General features: G+C 50.4%; 1 protein-coding gene and 1 long non-coding RNA gene across 5 annotated transcripts in view; one reads left to right on the top strand and one right to left on the bottom strand.

Annotated features, from left to right (window-relative positions):
• Positions 1 to 581, bottom strand: part of elof1 (elongation factor 1) — a 17,746-nt gene extending 17,165 nt beyond the window's left edge. For 2 of the 4 annotated variants that reach the window (XM_085971969.1, XM_085971972.1), the window contains exon 1: positions 464 to 553. The gene's annotated coding sequence lies outside the window, so the exon portion shown is untranslated. Of the gene's footprint in view, positions 1 to 411 lie in introns of all 4 variants that reach the window. The other 2 variants (XM_085971970.1, XM_085971971.1) reach the window with 2 other exon arrangements.
• LOC147097823 (uncharacterized) overlaps positions 547 to 20,571 on the top strand; it is a 52,375-nt gene continuing 32,350 nt past the window's right edge. The window contains exon 1 of the long non-coding RNA XR_015074338.1: positions 547 to 951. This is a non-coding gene — a long non-coding RNA (uncharacterized LOC147097823). The remainder of the gene's footprint in view (positions 952 to 20,571) is intronic.

Genomic DNA, 20,571 nt, shown 5'->3' with positions numbered 1-20,571 from the left:
GAGCACTCTGAACACCAACGCAACCACTGCTCTTTAGGTTTATGCACCGGCGGAAAAGCCCCAGCTCCGCGGCCTAACGGGTAAGGCGCCTCCGACACATAGCGAGTACAAATCGAGCTCCCGCCCCCCAATCCACTATTGGACAACCCACATTAATGATAAACTCTGATTGGTTTCAACATCCGTCAATCTAAGGAACAGGCCAATAGGATCCCGAAAGACGGGATCTCGGCCTTCATTTGTTGGCTCGCCTGCCAATCAGAAGCTTCTGGCTTCTCATTGGCTCCCATCTCTTTTGGTGGCCTCTGCCAAAGCGCTGGATCCAATTGGCTGGTGCAGGTGCCAATCACAACTCCACACATCACCCGATCACCATTGACGTTATGAACCTAAAAGTTCGGCCTTCACAACCTCGGTCAGAATTTATAGTTTATCCCACCAGCGCCGGAGGTTGCGCCGATACCTGCGGTACAGCGCTGCCGCCCAGCGCACCTTTCCGAGACCGTCTCTCCCGCCGCTTCCCTCCTGAACAACACGCGGCAGCGATTCAGACAGCGGAACTCCCGCCTCCCGGAACAGTCCATTGGCTACCGCGCTCCCAACCTCAGTGCTGATTGGCGACCACTGCTGCCAATCATCGGCTGGACTGGGGGGCGGGGCCTGCGCGCGAATGCTGCTATTGTTACGTCATCAATCTAACCGTTAAATTTGAATTTTGGTGCGCGGGGAGGCGAAGTGGAGTTTACCCCAAACCCCCCACTCCCCACCCCCCTTCCTTCCCCCAAACCCCACCCCAACCCCTCCTCACCCCAACCCCCTTCACCAAACCATTCACCCCCAAACCCTGCTCACCCCCCTCCTTCACCAAACCCCAACCCTACACCCTCCTCACCAAACCCCAACCCTAAACCCTCCTCACCAACTTAAGGGATAATCAGGACAATACCACAGGTAACGATAGAGAGATGACAGAAATATTAAATAATTATTTTGCTTCAGTATCTACCAGGAAGATAGAACAGGTGGACATGACATTGGATAATACTATTAGTAATCAGATAAGACCCCTGGTCCGGATGGATTATATCCACGCATTTTAAAAGAATCTAGGGAAGAGATAGCAGAGGCATTACTACGCATCTATCTATCTATCTTCTGTATATATAAAAGGATATGTCTATCTGTCTGTCTCTCTGTCTGTTTCTCTGGCCGGCTATACAATCAAAAGTTATAGAGCATACCTACGCATATGTTTTTCAAAAGAAAGCTCATCATTAGGGGACCCTTGTAGGCATATTTACTTTTTGCTCCGACAAAAATAGTGCCGACGGTAGGACAAAAATTGTGCCGACGGTATCCAAAAAACGTTCAAAATTCCTCTCATTATCTGCTCATTTGCATCGAGTGGGGGCGGGTTCATTGTGTGTGCGGGCGGGCCATCCTACAGTTGAGTGACGTGATAATTGACCAATCCTACAGTTCAGTGACCTGACGGTTGACCAATCGGTGCGTGTGTGGGTGGGCCTTATCATTCTGAGAAGCCGCCATCTTGATTCCAAACTTTTCCTTTCTTTATCCCGCTTTCTGCGTGTTTCTTTTCAAATCTATATTTCCAGCAAAAAAAAAGTTGCTTTTCAAACACAAATTGTTTTTAAAAAAAGTTAATTAATTTCTAAATCTTTTCTCTAACCTCTATAATTCTCCTACCTTTCACTGTTTTTCCAGGCCCGGGGCCTAGGCTTCTCCAACTGCCAGCAGTGCAACTCTAGACCCAGGCTCCCGGCCTAGACTGAGACAAACACTGGCAGAGGGGAGAGGGTGTGCTGCCTCAGCTCCATTCCCGGGGTCAGTAGGTGGGGAGGCTTCATAAGCAACTGGGGTAGGTCGCAAGCCCCGAATAATAATCTGAAGATCCTGTGTTTGCAGCTGAGGAAATTTCTTCTGCTGACAGCCCCAGGTTAACGGCAGCCATCTTTGTCAAGCAGGGCGAAAAGTTTCAGTGCGACGCCATTTTGATTCAGTGTGTAACAGAGTGCATGCGCGGCCATCTTAGTACAGGAACATAGAGTGGGTGGGGCTTCTGTGCTCCAAATCGGGTCCTGGTGACCGAGACAGACAATCGACTGTGTGGGCGGGGCCTAATCTTTCCAACTGAAAAGCAAGCGGCGGCCATTGTTTGTGATACAACACACTGTAGGTGAGGACCTCTTTTTTTAATAAAAAGATCGGTGAGGTTGTAAAGTGTATGTTATAGAAAAGATTTACCAAAAATGTTTTATAAGTACTTTAAGTTTCATGTTTCCCCACCCCTTGCTCCCCCCGCTCCCTTTCCCCCCTCTCCCTTTCCCCTCCCTTCCCCCCTCCCTTTCCCCTGCCCCCTTTCCCCCCTCCTTCCCCCACACCCCCTTCCCCCTCCCTTTCCACCCTTCCCCCCCACAGCCCCTTCCCCCCACGCCCCCCTCCCACTTCCCTCCCCCACCCTTTCTCCCCCACCCACCCCTTTCTCCCCCACCCACCCCTTTCTCCCACCCCACCCACCCCTTCTCCCCCCCACCCACCCCAACCTTCTCCCCCCCACACACCCCCCCCTTCTCCCCCCCCACCCCCCCTACCCCACCCCCCACCCTTCTCCCCCCCACCCATTTCTCCCCCACCCCTTGCTCCCCCCACCTCTTTCCCCTTTCTCTCCTCCCCTCTCTGTCTCTCTCTCTCTCCCTCCCTCTGTCTCTGTCTCCCTCTCTCTCACTCTCATTCTCCCTCCTTTGCTTTCCCTCTCCCCTTCCCTCTCTCTCTCCTTCCCTCTCTCTCTCTCCTTCCCTCTCTCTCTCTCCTTCACTCTCTCTCTCTCCTTCACTCTCTCTCTCTCTCTCTTTCCTCTCCCTCTCTCCTTCCCCCTCTCTCTCTCTCTCTTCTCCCCCCGTCTCTTCCCCCCGTCGCACTCTCTCTCCCCCCGTCGCACTCTCTCTCCCCCCGTCGCTCTCTCTCTTCCCCCCCCGGTCGCTCTCTCTCTCTCTTCCCCCCCGGTCGCTCTCTCTCTCTCTTCCCCCCCGGTCGCTCTCTCTCTTCCCCCCCGGTCGCTCTCTCTCTCTCTTCCCCCCCGGTCGCTCTCTCTCTCTCTCTCTTCCCCCCCGGTCGCTCTCTCTCTCTCTTCCCCCCCCGGTCGCTTCTCTCTCTCTCTTCCCCCCCGGTCGCTCTCTCTCTCTCTCTTCCCCCCTGGTCGCTCTCTCTCTCTCTCTTCCCCCCCGGTCGCTCTCTCTCTCTCTCTCTTCCCCCCCGGTCGCTCTCTCTCTCTCTCTCTTCCCCCCCGGTCGCTCTCTCTCTCTCTTCCCCCCCGGTCGCTCTCTCTCTCTCTTCCCCCCTGGTCGCTCTCTCTCTCTCTCTTCCCCCCCGGTCGCTCTCTCTCTCTCTTCCCCCCCCGGTCGCTCTCTCTCTCTCTCTTCCCCCCCCAGTCGCTCTCTCTCTCTTCCCCCCCGGTCGCTCTCTCTCTCTCTCTCTTCCCCCCCCCCGGTCGCTCTCTCTCTCTCTCTCTTCCCCCCCGGTCGCTCTCTCTCTTCCCCCCCGGTCGCTCTTGTAGTGTATGTACCCGTCTACCTTTAAGGGAACTATTGAATGTAACCGTTCACCTTTAAGGGAACTACTTTAGGTGTGGCACTATTTGTTTGGCTTCTGTATACTGTAATACCGATAGTGACCACACCAGTATATAAGTGTTGTAGCAGGATTTCTGGGGCAGATTCGCCCGGACCTTCGAATAGTAAAGACCTGTTTTGTTTGTTACTTCTGAAGTCTGTGTATTTATTAACTGCACAAACCACAGACTTTACAGTGGCGACGAGTCCGATCGTACCCTGCGGCAAGATTACCAAAGCAAGAAGAGCGTCGAAGAGAGGCAACCGCCCTCGTCGTGCTGCTGGAAGAAAACACGAGGCTGCAGCAGGAGAAAGGTGGAAGACTTTAGCAACAAAAGCTTCCATTAGCAACAGGCACTGACTACCCTTCTACCACGGTGCGGAGTGAGCCGATCAGCAGGGAACAAGGCGGCCGAAGAGACTGTGAGTAGGGGAAGGTGTCGAAGTATCCGGAGGATAAGGGCAGAGCACTCGACCTCAGTCGAGGGGGAGCTGTGCCGGCCAAAAGTCGGGTCCAACGGCGTCGCGTGACAGCCGGACCGCGATCGGCGGGAAAAATCCGGGCAGCGACCGCAGCCACGAAGCGCTGAGCCTGCGAGTAGGCGCGGGGAAGAGAAACCCAGCCGTAGCCGGGGAGGGAAACACCGGTCTGCGAGAGGGCTGGGGGAGGCGAACGGGAACCGTGCGGGTGAGAGCCGGGTGCGGAGAGAGAGACTGCGAGGAGCCAGTCCAGCGGCTGAGCTGTTCTCCACCAACGGGGTACTCAGAGCCGGCAAAAACCGAACGTGCGGGAGTGGGTGAGAGACACAGCCGAAACGGGGTGAGAGACTGCGCGAGAGCCAGTCCAGCGGCTGAACTGTTCTCCACCAACGGGGTACCCAGGGCCGGTAGCACTGAACGTGCGGGTGAGAGAGCGACAGAGCCGGGGACGGAGAGAGGAGACTGCGCGAGAGCCAGTCCAGCGGCTGAACTGTCCTCCGTTAACGGGGTGTACCCAGTGCCGGTAGAGCCGTGCGGGCGGGAGGAAAAAAGACATAGCCGAGTAAGGGGAGCTGTGCGGAAGCCAGCCGCAGCGGCTGAACCTGTCCGCTGTGGGGGGAAGCGTACCCCTTCCACCGGGAAGAAACGCGGGAAGCTGCCATTAGGCGGAGAAGACGCCAGAAGCGGGAAACCGCCATTGAAGTGGGCGGGGCGAGAAAGGAAGAGCGGGAAACCGCCATTTTCGCGGGAAAACCGCCATCTTAGAAACAAACAAATAAATAAGAATACTTAAAGAAATACTGGTGCTGCTCCCAAGGGAAGAAAAATGCCTAAGCGAGGGAATATTAACGACTTTAATTCTGAAATAGAAGACTGGGCCACGTACGTGGAACGCATCGAGATCTTTTGTGAAGCCAACAAAATAGAGGAAGATGACAAGGCGATAACATTGTTAAACTCGATGGGCGCAAAGACATACGGGCTCTTGAAGGATTTACTAGCACCAGCTAAACCGGCGGATCAGTCTTTCGAAGAGATTGTGGTTGTTCTGAAGGACCACTTGAACCCCACACCGTTGATGTTGGCTGAACGATTCAAATTCTATGCAAGAACGCAACGGAAAGACGAAAACAACGCAGAATACTTGGTCGAACTGCGTAGGCTAGCGAAATACTGCCAGTTCGGAGGGAATCTGACAGAGGCACTGCGAGACAAGTTCGTAGGCGGATTGTCCAAGGAAGGGACGCAAAAGCGCCTACTAGAAGAGAACGACCTTACACTTGACAGGGCTGTCCTTATAGCCGCATCACACGAAGCCGTAGCGAAAGGAACGGCGGAAATGCAACTAAAGGCGGCGGCGCTCGGGGTGGACCAAATTACCTCGAGTACAACAAAATGCTATCGTTGTGGGAAGACAACACACGACCAGAATCAATGCTGGTTTAAGAACCAAGAATGTAGGAAATGTGGCAAACTGGGTCACATCGCTAAGGTATGCCGGTCAGGGAAGAAGACCAACAACCAAAGGAAGCCATCACAAGAAAAGTACAACAAGGTATACAAGGGGGCTGAGAAGAGTTCAGACGAACAGAATCCAGACTCAGATCCAAACGGCCAGGAGCTGGGTAGTCTGAGTATCCACCATGTGAGTAAGGAAGCTGACCTACAAACTATCTGGGTCATGCTAAAAATAGCTGGAGTCCAAGTGAAAATGGAGTTGGACACTGGATCAGCTGTATCAGTCATAAATCGAGGGGATTACCACCGGCTATTCTCCCACATACCCTTAAGAGATACCAAGTTCGTATTGCAGACATACACGGGGCATAAAGTATACCCCATGGGAAAAATAAGAGTCAAGGTGAGAGATAGGGGTAAAGAACACCCAAGAATGAACTTGTATGTACTACATGAGGGAGGACCACCACTTCTAGGACGGGAGTGGATCAAGAAAATAGACATGGAATGGCACTACCAACAAGCAATGACGAGTGAGGACTCGGTGCAGACAAGCAGCTCAGACTCTGAGCCGGAAGACGATAAGTCCAGCCCACGTATGAAAAACAAGGTTAACATGAACTCACTGACTAAGGTTGGAAAAACGATGGCGTGCATAAAGACAGAGAATTCTGAGTCTGTTCAAGTCACAGACATATGCATTACGGAGGAACACCGAGCTCGAACTCAACGTTATTTCAAAGTACGACAACAATTCGAACAATTAAGTTACCGTCTCGTACAGGAGATGAAAACAATGAAAAAGTTCTATGACACCGAATGGGAGAGTCTGGAAAGACAACAGAACCTGCTGGCTCAAGCAGAGAGCGACCATAGAGCCATCGTGACCAATTACCGATCACACCTCCCTTATGATGTTCAGGAGTTAGAATATTTGCATGATCTAGAGATACAGCATAAAGGCAAACCACGCTACACTGAGGATTTTGTTCTGCAATTGGAGACGGAGCTAGTGCAGGCAAGGTTAAGAGAAGCTGAATCGCAGTGTGCACTTAAAGAGATGCAGAAAAAAATCTTGGACATGGAAAAGAGAAACGCTTCTTTACCTGATGTGAATAATGTGGCCATGTTGCAAGAGGAGCTTATCACTCAGTTAAATGAAAATAAAGGGAAAATGACTGAGATAGACTGCAAGAATAAAGAAGATTTGATGGCAGTGAGACTTCAAGAGGCAGATAGCATAGCAGCCTTGGCTGAACTCCAACAGGAAATTGCAAAAGAAGCAAATGAAGAGGAATCTTCAGGAAGCCGGGATTTTATTCCAGTTCTTCTCTACGACTCCTTACAAGCAGAGTGTGAGAAGTGGAAAGAACAGTATGAACAGGCCCAGGCTACACTTCTGGAGGGGATTAACTCGGCAACCTCCGAAAAGCTAGTTTCAGTAGAAGCATATGAACAACTAAAGGTTGAACATGAGCAAGAAGTCCAAAGGCTGCAGGAAATTCTTGATGAGCTCAAGGCCAAGACAGACTCATCGGTAGAAGTTCCATCCATAGATGAGAATTTAGCGGTGAAAGACATGGCAGAACATGAAAGACAAGATGTCCAAGAACTCATAAAAATATTGGAGGAAACCCAAGACAAATATGAGGCGGCAATGACCGAGGTTCAACGACTTGAAGAGCAGAGTCAACTGGGAATCCTTTCAGTGGAAGGGAAGGAAACTGTAAGAAACACAGAGACTGTAAGAATGGGCTCTGAACATGAGCTTGGGAGCATCAAGGCGCAACTTCTTCGAGCGCTTGAAACCAAAGTACAAGAGGAAAGGAAGGTGAAAGCATTGGAGGGAAAGGTGGATGAAATGGTGAAGACTCTGATCCACAGAGTCCCCGCGGAAGAGTTAACGGTCAGCCAACTCCTTCACATGCTGAGAGACAAGACTCCACAATGGGAACACGAGCTTCAATCTGCAAAGGGAAGGAATTCGGAGCTCCCAAAAGTTACAGAAATAACTGAGGTGGCAACACAGATTTTGTGTTACAGTTTACTCTATGAAGAGTTCGTTGAATCACGTCAATGTGAACAGAAGAATGTTGAAACAGCTGCTTCAGTAGAAGGATTAAATAGCCTGATACCGCAATCCCCGGTGGAAGGGAAGGTATTGAACTCACAAATGAGGTCAGTAGTGAAGGAATGGCAGACAACCCAGGAAGAGCGGGATGAATATGAATGCATGAAGAAGTCTTTTCAAGAAAGATGTCTAGGGAAGGAACCACCGTCAGCTAACGTCCAGACGGGTGAGGAGGAAGAAGAAGGCTCTCTCGCTGGCCTAACTCAGGACGAACCCGAATATTACCATGACCTGTTGAGTGACACTGAATATTACGAGGATGTGGTCTGCCCAGCTTGTGATGAAAACTCCCAAAGTGCTGAAATCCGGAGGAAGCACTTAAGGTCTAAGGAACATAGAGAGTTGGTGGCGCTACAGCTGGCAGCCGAGAAAGGAGCTCCGAGAGTTTCAAAAAGGCAGAAAAGAAAAAGAAGAAGCAGAAGATAATAACTGTCTAAAATATTAGCACTTCTACCATCTCAGGCGGAACACTACGAAAGGAGCTAAATTAGTTGAAAAACTGGAAAATGTCAAGACAGCCAGTTGGTTGTAAAAGTCCGCACTGCTGGTTCAACAGGACGAAAGTTCAAGCTGCTACGTCAAGAAAAAGGCTATGGAGGAGTCACGCTAGCCAGGTGAACCGGCTACCCCAAAGAAATGTTGTTCGGAACGAGTCAAGATCAGAGACTGAATCTATGAACGGTTTCCGCAGAGACGGAACCTGTGAACTGTTTCCACCGAGATTATATTTGTAAATTGTTTTATATGACATTGACTCCACCGAGATTATAGCTGTAATTTGTTTTATAGGAAGTTGAAGATATGTATGTTTAACGGGGACTCTGTAAGTAATAAGCTAAAAAGGGAGGATTGTACTGTATGTCTACCTTTAAGGGAACTATTGAATGTAACCGTTCACCTTTAAGGGAACTACTTTAGGTGTGGCACTATTTGTTTGGCTTCTGTATACTGTAATACCGATAGTGACCACACCAGTATATAAGTGTTGTAGCAGGATTTCTGGGGCAGATTCGCCCGGACCTTCGAATAGTAAAGACCTGTTTTGTTTGTTACTTCTGAAGTCTGTGTATTTATTAACTGCACAAACCACAGACTTTACAGCTCTCTCTCTTCCCCCCCTGGTCGCTCTCTCTCTTCCCCCCCGGTCGCTCTCCCTCTTCCCCCCCCGGTCGCTCTCTCTCTTCCCCCCCGGTCGCTCTCTCTCTTCCCCCCCCCCGGTCGCTCTCTCTCTTCCCCCCCCCCGGTCGCTCTCTCTCTTCCCCCCCGGTCGCTCTCTCTCTTCCCCCCCCCGGTCGCTCTCTCTCTTCCCCCCCGGTCGCTCTCTCTCTTCCCCCCCGGTCGCTCTCTCTCTTCCCCCCCCTGGTCGCTCTCTCTTCCCCCCCCGGTCGCTCTCCCTCTTCCCCCCCCGGTCGCTCTCCCTCTTCCCCCCCCGGTCGCTCTCCCTCTTCCCCCCCCGGTCGCTCTCCCTCTTCCCCCCCGGTCGCTCTCCCTCTTCCCCCCCGGTCGCTCTCTCTCTTCCCCCCCGGTCGCTCTCTCTCTTCCCCCCCGGTCGCTCTCTCTCTTCCCCCCCGGTCGCTCTCTCTCTTCCCCCCCGGTCGCTCTCTCTCTTCCCCCCCGGTCGCTCTCTCTCTTCCACCCCGGTCGCTCTCTCTCTTCCACCCCGGTCGCTCTCTCTCTTCCCCCCCGGTCGCTCTCTCTCTTCCCCCCCCGGTCGCTCTCTCTCTCTCTCTCTTCCCCCCCGGTCGCTCTCTCTCTCTCTCTTCCCCCCCGGTCGCTCTCTCTCTCTCTCTTCCCCCCCGGTCGCTCTCTCTCTCTCTCTTCCCCCCCGGTCGCTCTCTCTCTTCCCCCCCAGTCGCTCTCTCTCTTCCCCCCCCAGTCGCTCTCTCTCTTCCCCCCCCAGTCGCTCTCTCTCTTCCCCCCCCCAGTCGCTCTCTCTCTTCCCCCCCAGTCGCTCTCTCTCTTCCCCCCAGTCGCTCTCTCTCTTCCCCCCCAGTCGCTCTCTCTCTTCCCCCCCAGTCGCTCTCTCTCTTCCCCCCCAGTCGCTCTCTCTCTTTCCCCCCCCCAGTCGCTCTCTCTCTCTCTTCCACCAACAACATGCCCTCAAAAGACTCTCGGCACCGCCGGGCACTTCAGCTAGTATTTAATAATTCGTTAGAAAAAGGTATAGTGCCAGAGGACTGGCGGATAGCTAATGTAATACCTGTTGTGTGTGTACCTTTAAGGGAATAACTGGTCTTAGACTGCAGTACCGGCAGTGACCACCCCTGTATAAAAGGCCCTAGCAGGCTTCTGTACTTTCAGTTTCAAGCTGCCTCTTGTTCAGTAAAGTACCTGTTAAACTGTTCTCCTTAAGTCCGTGTATTATTGGGGCGCGGACTTTACAGTGGCGACGAGTAAGTTCGAACTCACCTGCAGTGTGGCATCATCTCACGGGGATCTCGCCTGAAAGGAAGGTCCTGGAAGGTCGTCGTCTGAGCAACGGGCGTTGACCGAGGGCAACCGGCCAAAGAATCCATCGGTGTTTGGAGAATTGCGGGAGAGACTGTGGTTCCAGCGAATCGTGCTGGTAGCAGGTAGCGCGCTGACCCTTCCGGACTGCGGCGGGCTCAAGCTCAATCGAGCGGCTCTACAAATCGGGCCGCGCAGCGTCGCCGGGAAAAGTAAACAAGAGAGAGAGGGTGGAGTGCACAGGGCACGGCCGGTGCTCGAGAACAGGACAGTGGAGAGAAACTAAACGGGGGGGGGAAGGAAAGCGAGACGTGCCGAAGCTGCGGGTCGCCGCCATTACCCCGTAGAACGCTAGGAGCAGCGTGGCAGTAAGGGGAAGAAGCAAAAGCGCGGGAGGCGCCATTTTATCCCATTGGGGAAGAAGCAAAAGCGCGGGAGGCGCCATTTTATTCCATTGGGGAAGAAGCAAAAGCGCGGGAGGCGCCATTTTAAATCGAGCAGATTGTTCATATCTTACAGGAACATCTAAGCCCTACACCACTGCTGATAGCAGAAAGATTCAAGTTCCATTGAAGAAACCAGCACAAAGATGAGAGCAATGCTGACAATCTTACGGAACTACGCAAGTTATCGAAGCACTGCCAGTTCGGAGCAGGACTGGCAGACACCTTACGGGATAAGTTTGTCTGCGGGCTCCAGAGTGAAGGAACCCAGAAACGACTACTTTGAAAAAGGGACCTGATGCTAGAACAGGCTTTCAGCGTGGCAGTATCCTACAAAGCAGCAGCACGGGGAGCTGCGGAAACACAACAGAAACCACAAGAATACAGCGCTAACGAAATGGCGTATGGAGCCGAAAAGTGCTATCGCTGCGGCAGAACAACCCATGAGCAGAAGGACTGCTGGGTTAAAGACAAAATATGCAGGCAATGCGGGAAAATGGGACATATAGCAAGAGTCTGCAGGTCGGGAAAGAAGACCAACACGACAAGAACTACTAAGGAACAGTACGGGAAAGTAAAGAAACTGACAGATAGTAGTTCAGAAGATCAGGAGAGTGATAAGGACTCCGGGAGCAGGCGACTAAGTTGTTTAAAGTTACACAACGTGATCGCAAAAGAAGATCACCGAACCATTTGGGTCACCCTCATGATAGCAGGGACCCCAGTGAAGCTGGAATTGGACACAGGATCAGCCCTAACTGTCATGAATCGACGAGACTATGAGCGGCTATTCTTACACATACCCTTAAAGGACACGTCCATTGTATTGAAGACATACACGGGACAAAAGGTCTACCCCAGAGGAAAAATAAGGGTGCCAGTTGAATATAACGGAAAGGAAACACAGAAACTATACATGTATATACTACGAGATGGAGGACCACCATTATTGGGACGTGAATGGATCCGAAGACTACAATTGGATTGGCATTCCATTCTGGCACTAACTGTGACTGACAAAAAAGATGATGACGTCGCACCTGGACGTCTGTCACAAATTCTATCTGACGCGGAAGAGGTGTTCCAACAAGGACTTGGGACTCTAAAAGGAGTAAAGGCAACCATAAAGATTGAGGATAACACAATCCCAAAATTTTTCAAGGCCAGACCGGTGCCATACGCGATACGCCCAGCTGTGGAAGCTGAACTGGAGAGTCTGGAGCGTTCGGGGGTGCTGCCTAAGGTGGACTGGAGCGAGTGGGCCACACCCATCGTTCCTGTAATGAAGAAAGCATTGAGCAGCACGCCTGGGGAGCCAAGGAAGGTTCGCATCTGTGGGGACTTCAAGGTGACTGTGAACCCAGTCCTGCACACAGTACAGTATCCGCTTCCGCGGATAGAAGATATTTTCGCCTCACTATCTGGAGGGAAACGTTTTACAAAGATTGACCTGGCTCAAGCGTATCTACAAATGGAGGTGGAAGAAGCATCTAGGAAATACCTCACGATAAACACTCACAAAGGCCTTTACCAGTACAATCGACTGGTATTTGGGGTAGCATCAGCCCCGGCTATTTGGCAGAGGGCAATGGAACAAGTCCTGCAAGGGATCCCGGGGACCCAGTGTTATTTGGACGACATCCTGGTTACGGGCGAAAATGACAATGAACACCTTGCCAACCTGGAACAGGTGCTCACGAGATTGCAGGAATATGGGCTACGAGCCAACCGTCCCAAATGCGAGTTCTTCAGGAGACAAATCTCGTATTGTGGCCACATGATTGATGAGGAAGGGTTGCATAAGTCGCCGGACAAGATTGAGGCTGTAGTCAAGGATCCAGCACCAGAAAATGTGTCGCAACTGAGGTCGTTCCTCGGGTTGGTGAACTACTACCATAAGTTCTTGCTGAATTTATCTACAATTCTGCACCCACTGAACGCCCTCCTTCAAACTGGTGTAACATGGAAATGGAGTGATGAGTGTAAGCGTGCCTTTCAGGAATGTAAATGCCAAATCACTTCAAAAGAAGTATTGGCCCACTACAGCCCAACACTACCGATTCGGTTGGCATGTGATGCGTCACCTTACGGCATTGGAGCGGTGCTGTCACACAAATTCCGTGAAGGTTCAGAGAGGCCAATAGCCTTTGCATCGCGCTCGCTAACCTCAGCCGAGCGTAACTACGCCCAGATTGACAGGGAGGCCCTCAGCCTGGTGTGGGGGGTGAAGAAGTTCAATCACTATCTGCACGGGCAAAAATTCACCCTACTGACTGATCATCAACCCCTGGTCTCAATTTTTAACCCAAAGAAGGGCGTTCCGGTTATTATGTCCGTGTATAATTGAGACACGGACGGCAAGAGTTGGTTATAACAGGTCTTTACTGAATGGAGACAACCTGGAACTACTATGCAAATGTTACTACACAGGCTTATATACAGGGGTGGTCACTACTGGTACTGCAGTATACAGGGGCTGCAGAATATAGTTCCTTCTGCAAAGTACATACACTACAATTCCTCCCCTTTTAGCTAAACAGTACATAACATTCGATTAACAATGAAATAACATATTTACAATTACAGTTGCTAGATACATTAGTTGAAGTTAAGCAATTATAAGTTCAGTCTTTGAGGAGGCTTCCTGATTCTGTCTGGATAACGCCTCTTTGGGGTATCAGGTTCTTCTGGCAAAGTTGAGTCGGGATCAATGTCATTGTTTGGTTCGTCTGCTTCCAATATCACCGATTCTGAGGTAGATGCAATTGGTACTTCGGTTTCATCGCCAGGTGTATCAGATCGTGGTGTGGAGTTGACGTTTCCCAGTGACTCTAGAATCTGGTCAGCATGGCGTCTTACAATGCTCTCTCCAACGTCCACGGTATACATTAGAGGTCCTTGCCGTGTACAGATCGTTCCTGGCTGCCATTTCTCTGTGCGGTAGTCCCGGGCCAAAACTGGTTGACCTATCTTAAAACTCCTGGTCGGCCTTTCATTCATGTTATGAAACTGCCTGTTCTCCACATCTCTTCTGATGTTTGACTTAACCAAATCCAAGCGGCATCGTAGTCTTCGATTGAAGAACATCATGGCTGGAGTTTGGTTGGTAACTGCATGTGTCGCATTCCGGTAGGCAAACAAGAAGTTATCCACCTTGTGTTGTAGGGGTATATCTTCATTACACATTGCCTTGATAGCCTTCTTGAATGTTTGAACGAACCTCTCGGCCAATCCATTAGTGGCTGGATGATATGGGGCGGATGTGTAATGCTTAACACCATTGTTCTTTAAGAACCTCCGGAACTCTTCAGACACAAACTGTGGTCCATTGTCAGAGCAAATCTGTTCAGGCAGCCCATTCCTGGCGAATATGGTTCGTAAGACTGTGATAGTTTTTTCTGTGGTGGTTGAGGACATTTTTATTACCTCTGGCCACTTTGAATGTGCATCCACCGCAATTAAAAACATTGAGTCCATAAATGGACCAGCAAAATCAATGTGCACCCTTTGCCATGGAGATGAGGGCCACTCCCATGGATGTAGAGGGGCTTGTGGTGGGGCGTTTTGGACCTTCTGGCATCCTGTACAGCTCTTGGTCATCTCTTCGATTTCTCTATCGATTCCCGGCCACCACACAAACGCTCTGGCTAAGTTCTTCATTTTTACCCCTCCCAGATGACCCTCATGAAGCTCATTGAGCACTCTATCCTTCAATTTGGGTGGAATTACTACTCTGGATCCACACATCAAGGTTCCTCTGCACACTGACAGCTGTTCTCTTCTCGGCGAGAATGCTGGCAGCAGTGGTTCGCCATGTGCTGGCCATCCCTTCACTGTTAAATCATAGACCCTGGAGAGTGTCGGGTCATTTCGTGTTTCCTTTTCTATGTTTGCATTCGTCACAGGGAGACATTCGACTATGGTCGAGTGGAATATCTCCACTGGATCCACTGCAAGTTCTTCTTCCACCGTCGGCAACGGTAGGCGCGACAATCCATCAGCATTCCCATGCTGTTTAGTTCCTTTGTACTCGATGTCATATTGGTGTGCCCCTAGGAAAAGGGACCACCTCTGTAGCCGTTGTGCTGTCATTATCAGTACGCCCTTCTGAGGGTTGAAAATGGAGACAAGAGGTTGATGATCAGTAAGTAGAGTAAATTTCTGACCGTGCAGGTAGTGATTGAACTTCTTCACCCCCCACACTAGGCTGAGGGCCTCTCTGTCAATCTGGGCGTAGTTACGCTCGGCTGAAGTTAACGAGCGTGATGCAAAAGCTATCGGCTTCTCTGAACCATCAAGGAATCTATGTGACAGTACCGCCCCAATGCCGTAGGGAGACGCATCACACGCCAGTCTTATCGGTAGTGATGGGTTGTAGTGAGCCAACACTTCTCTTGAAGTGATTAGGTCCTTACTCTTCTGAAAGGCCCGCTTACATTCATCGCTCCATTTCCATGCTACTCCCGTTTGTAGTAGGGCGTTCAGTGGGTGCAGAATTGTGGACAAATTCGGCAAAAACTTATGGTAGTAATTCACCAATCCGAGGAATGACCTCAGTTGCAACACATTTTCAGGCGCTGGAGCCTTAACTACCGCTTCAATTTTGTCAGGGGACTTATGTAACCCCTCTTCATCAATCACGTGGCCACAATACGATATCTGTTTCTTAAAAAACTTGCACTTGGGGCGATTGGCTCGTAGCCCATGTTCACGTAGTCTAGTGAGCACCTGCTCTAGGTTGGCAAGGTGTTCACTGTCATCTTCACCTGTCACTAGGATGTCGTCCAAGTAACACTGAGTCCCCAGAATCCCTTGCAGGACTTGTTCCATCGCTCTTTGCCATATCGCCGGAGCTGATGCTACTCCGAATACCAGTCGGTTTTACTGGCAAAGACCTTTGTGAGTGTTTATCGTGAGATACTTCCTAGAGGATTCTTCAACCTCCATCTGCAAATACGCTTGTGCTAGGTCAATTTTTGTAAAACGCTTCCCTCCAGATAGTGAGGCGAAGATATCTTCTATCCTTGGAAGAGGATATTGTACTGTGTGAAGGACTGGGTTCACCATCACCTTGAAGTCCCCACAGATGCGAACCTTCCTTGACTCCTCAGACTTATTGTTTAACATTTTCTTCATGACAGGAACGATGGGTGTCGCCCACTCGCTCCAGTCTACCTTAGATAACACGCCTGCATTCTCCAGCTCTGCCTCGACGGCTGGGCGAATTGCATATGGTCTTGCTTTGAAAAACTTGGGAATTGCATTCTCTTCTATTTTTATCGAGGCGGTTACGCCTTTAAGAGTTCCCAGTTCTTGTTGAAATACCTCTTTGGCGTTAGCTAAGATTGTTGACAATCGTCCAGGAGTGACGTCGTCATCCTTTTTACCAGCCACCGTCAGTGCCTGAATAGAGTGCCAGTCTAAACTTATCTTTCTGATCCATTCACGTCCCAATAACGGTGGTCCACCATCTTGCAGTATGTACAGATACAATTTCTGTATTTCCTTGCCGTTGTATTCGACAGGCACCCTTATTTTTCCTCTGGGGTATACTTTTTGCCCCGTATACGTCCTCAAGACAATGGATGTCTCTTTCAAGGGTATGTGTGAGAGTAGCCACTCGTAGTCTCGTCGATTCATGACGGTTAGAGCTGATCCTGTATCCAATTCCATTTTGACTTGGGACCCTGCTATCGTGAGGGTGACCCAAATGGTTCAGTGATCCTCTTTTGCGATTACATTGTGAAGTTTGAGACAGCTTAGTCTCTTGTTCCCGGATTCACTATCGCTCATCTGGTCTTCGGAACTACTGTCCGTCATCTTTCGTACTTTCCTGTACGGTTCCTTAGTAGCCTTTTTGTTGTCGTTGGTCTTCTTCCCAGACCTGCAAACTCGTGCAATGTGTCCCATCTTTCCGCATTGCCTGCATATTTTCTCCTTTGGACCAGCAGTCCTTCTGGTCATGGGTTGTTCTGCTGCAGCGATAACATTTTGCAAATCCCCGTGTCATTTCGTGGGTGCCGTATTCCTGTGGCTTTTGCTGTATTTCCGCAGCTCCCCTTGCTGCTGCTTCGTACGATACTGCCACGCTGAAAGCCTTATCTAGCGTCAGCTCTTTCTCTGAGAGTAACCTCTTCTGGGTTCCTTCACTCAGGAGTCCACAGACAAATTTGTCCCGTAAGGTATCTGCCAGTCCTGCTCCGAACTGGCAGTGCTTTGATAGCTTGCGTAGTTCCGTAAAGCAATCAGCATTGCTCTCATCTTTATGCTGATTTCTCCTGTGGAATTTAAATCTTTCTGCTATCAGCAGCGGTGTAGGATTTAGGTATTCCTGTAGGATAGCAACAATTTCATTAAAACTCTTCGCCTTCGGTTTGGCTGGAGTAATCAGGTCCCGCAATAGGCCGTACGTTCTTGTGCCCATTAAGGTTAGCAGTACCGGTGCCTTTTTCTCATCGGCTACTTCGTTTGCCTCGCAATATACCTCGACTCTTTCCACATACATGGTCCAGTCATCTATTGCATTATCAAAGGCAGTGATATTGCCAGTCTTCGGCATCTTGGAAATCTAAGATGGCGCCTCCCGCGCTTTGCCTTCTTCCCCGATTTAACAAAATGGCGCCTCCCGCGCTTTCTGTCTTCTCCGCTGTTGCTAGCGCTGTTGCTGGCGTTTTATGCCTTGATGGCGACGCCCTATGGTCTTCGCGCACTTCCCCCTGCGCTGCTGCTAACGCCGCTCTCCGCGGTTCCCGTGGCAAACTGCAGCTCCTCGCGGCTTTCTGCGCGTTTAATTTTTATTATTTCCCCGTCGTCGGAACAACCCTGCAGGACACTTGCCTCCCTCTTCTCGGGTCTGTACGCTGCCCAGCTTTGTAGCACCGGCCGCGCCCTGTTTGCTCCACCCTCTCTCTCCTCTTCCCGACAACGCTGCTCGGCCCCGTTGCAAAGCCACCCGCTCGAGCGCTAGACCGCCGCAGCCCAGGAAGGATCAGTGTACTACCTGCCACCAGCCCGATTAGCTGAAGCACCATCGACAGGATAACCAAGCCCCGCTCTCGACAGCCTCTCCTGCAAATCTTCAACTCCGCTGACTCAGAGGCGGATGCCCACGGTCGACGCCCGTTTCTTCTGTTTCTTTCTTCCTTCTGGCCTCGACCTCTGATAACTTCGCTTCAGGGATGGATCCCCATGAGGTGGTGCAGACTGTAGGTAAGTTCGTATCTGCTCGTCGCCAGTATTATGTCCGTGTATAATTGAGACACGGACGTCAGGAGTTGGTTATAACAGGTCTTTACTGAATGGAGACAACCTGGAACTACTATGCAAATGTTACTACACAGGCTTATATACAGGGGTGGTCACTACTGGTACTGCAGTATACAGGGGCTGCAGAATATAGTTCCTTCTGCAAAGTACATACACTACACCGGTGATGACGGCGCAACGGCTGCAAAGATGGTCACTTTTTCTAGGGGCACATCAGTATGACATAGAGTACAAAGGTACGAAACAACATGGAAACGCTGATGGGCTGTCGCGCCTACCGTTGCCTACGGCGGAAGAAGCACCTGCAGTGGACCCGGTGGAGATATTCCATGCGACCATAGTCGAATGTTTGCCTGTTACAAACGCAAGTATTGAGAAGGAAACCCGAAATGACCCGACACTCTCGGGTCTATGATTTGACGGTGAAGGGATGGCCAGCATATGGTGACTCACTGTTGCCAGCATTCTCGCCAAGGAGGGAACAGCTGTCAGTGTGCCGGGGAACCTTGATGTGTGGCTCCCGAGTGGTAATTCCACCCAAGTTGAGAGATAGAGTACTCAATGAGCTTCACGAGGGTCATCTGGGAGGGGTAAAAATGAAGAGCCTAGCCAGGGCGTTTGTGTGGTGGCCGGGAATCGATAAAGAAATCGAGGATATGACCAAGAGATGCACAGGATGCCAGAAGATCCAAAACGCTCCACCACAGGCCCCGCTACATCCATGGGAGTGGCCCTCATCTCCATGGGAACGGGTACACATTGATTTCGCTGGTCCATTTATGGATTCAATGTTTCTAATTGCTGTGGACGCCCATTCGAAATGGCCAGAGGTCATTAAAATGTCCTCCACCACCACGGAGAAAACTATTGCAGTCCTAAGAACCATCTTCGCCAGGAATGGGTTGCCAGAACAGATCTGTTCCGACAATGGCCCACAGTTTGTGTCTGAGGATTTCCGGAGGTTCCTGAAGAATAATGTGGTGAAATATTACACATCTGCCCCATATCATCCAGCCACAAATGGATTGGCTGAGAGGTTTGTTCAGACCTTTAAAAAGGCCATAAAGGCAATGTATAATGACGACATACCACTGCAACACAAGGTGGATAACTTCCTGTTTGCTTACCGGAATGCGACACATGCAGTAACCAACCAAACTCCAGCCGTACTGTTTTTCAACCGGAGACTAAGATGTCGCTTGGATTTGCTCAAACCAAACATAAGACGAGATGTTGAGGATAAGCAGTTCCAGCACATAAATGAGAAGCCAACCAGGAGCTTCAAGATAGGGCAACCAGTCTTGGCCCGCGACTACCGAACAGAAAAATGGCAGCCAGGCATGATAGGGCGTATAAAATAGCCAAAAAAAGCGCCAGAGCGGAAGATTGGGAACAGTTTAAGATAGAGCAAAGGAGGGCAAAGGGCATGATCAAGAGGGGCAAAATAGCTTACGAAAACAAGCTGGCGGAAAATATAAAAACTAACTCCAAAAGCTTTTATAAATATATCAAAAGGAAAAGACTGGTGAAAACCAAAGTTGGTCCATTGCAGTCAGATACGGGGGAATATATAATGGGAAATAAGGAAATGGCAGATCAACTAAATGCATACTTTGGGTCAGTCTTTACGAAGGAAGACACAAAAAACCTCCCTGGGATATCGGGAAAAATAGGGACATTGGCAAAGGAGGAACTGACGCAAATCAATATCTCTAAGGATATGGTGTTAAGGAAGCTAAAGGGATTGAAGGTGGACAAATCCCCAGGGCCTGATAACATGCATCCTAGGGTACTGAAGGAGGTGGCCCTAGAGATAGCGGATGCACTAAGGATGATTTTTCAGAATTCATTAGACTCGGGAACAGTGCCGATGGATTGGAGGGTAGCTAACGTTACCCCACTATTCAAAAAGGGGGGTAGGGAAAAAGCAGGTAATTACAGACCTGTAAGCCTTACATCAGTTGTGGGCAAAATGCTGGAGTCCATCATTAAGGATGAAATAGCGGAGCACTTAGCAAATGGGGACAGGATAGGACAGAGTCAACATGGATTTACAAAGGGTAAATCGTGCTTGACTAATCTATTGGAATTTTTTGAGGGAGTAACTGGTAGAATAGATGGGGGAGAGCCAGTAGATGTGGTGTACCTGGACTTCCAAAAGGCCTTCGATAAGGTCCCACATAAAAGATTAGCATGGAAAATTGAGGCTCATGGGATAAAGGGGAAAGTTTTGGCGTGGATAGGGAACTGGCTGTCAGATAGAAAACAGAGAGTTGGAATAAACGGCTCATTTTCTGAATGGCAGGCAGTAACAAGTGGGGTACCACAGGGATCTGTCCTGGGCCCCCAGCTGTTCACAATTTACATTAATGACCTGGATCAGGGAGTCGGATGCAGCATTTCCAAATTTGCAGACGACACTAAACTAGGAGGTGGGGTGGGCTCAGAGGAAGAGACCAGGAAGCTCCAGAGCGATTTGGACAGACTGGGCGATTGGGCGGATAAATGGCAGATGCACTATAATGTGGACAAGTGCGAAGTTATCCACCTTGGGTGCAGGAACGGGAGGGCAAATTATTATTTAAATGGCAATAGATTGGGAGAGGGGGAAGTACAGAGAGACCTGGGTGTTCTTGTACACCAGTCACTGAAGGCGAGCATGCAGGTGCAACAGGCGGTCAAGAAGGCAAACGGTATGCTGGCCTTCATAGCAAAA

The sequence above is a fragment of the Somniosus microcephalus genome, chromosome 31 (genome assembly GCF_052327205.1).
Source record: "Somniosus microcephalus isolate GS21.2 chromosome 31, FLI_Smic_1.0, whole genome shotgun sequence".
Lineage (NCBI taxonomy): Eukaryota > Metazoa > Chordata > Chondrichthyes > Squaliformes > Somniosidae > Somniosus > Somniosus microcephalus.
This window is presented reverse-complemented; position numbering and strand designations above follow the sequence as displayed.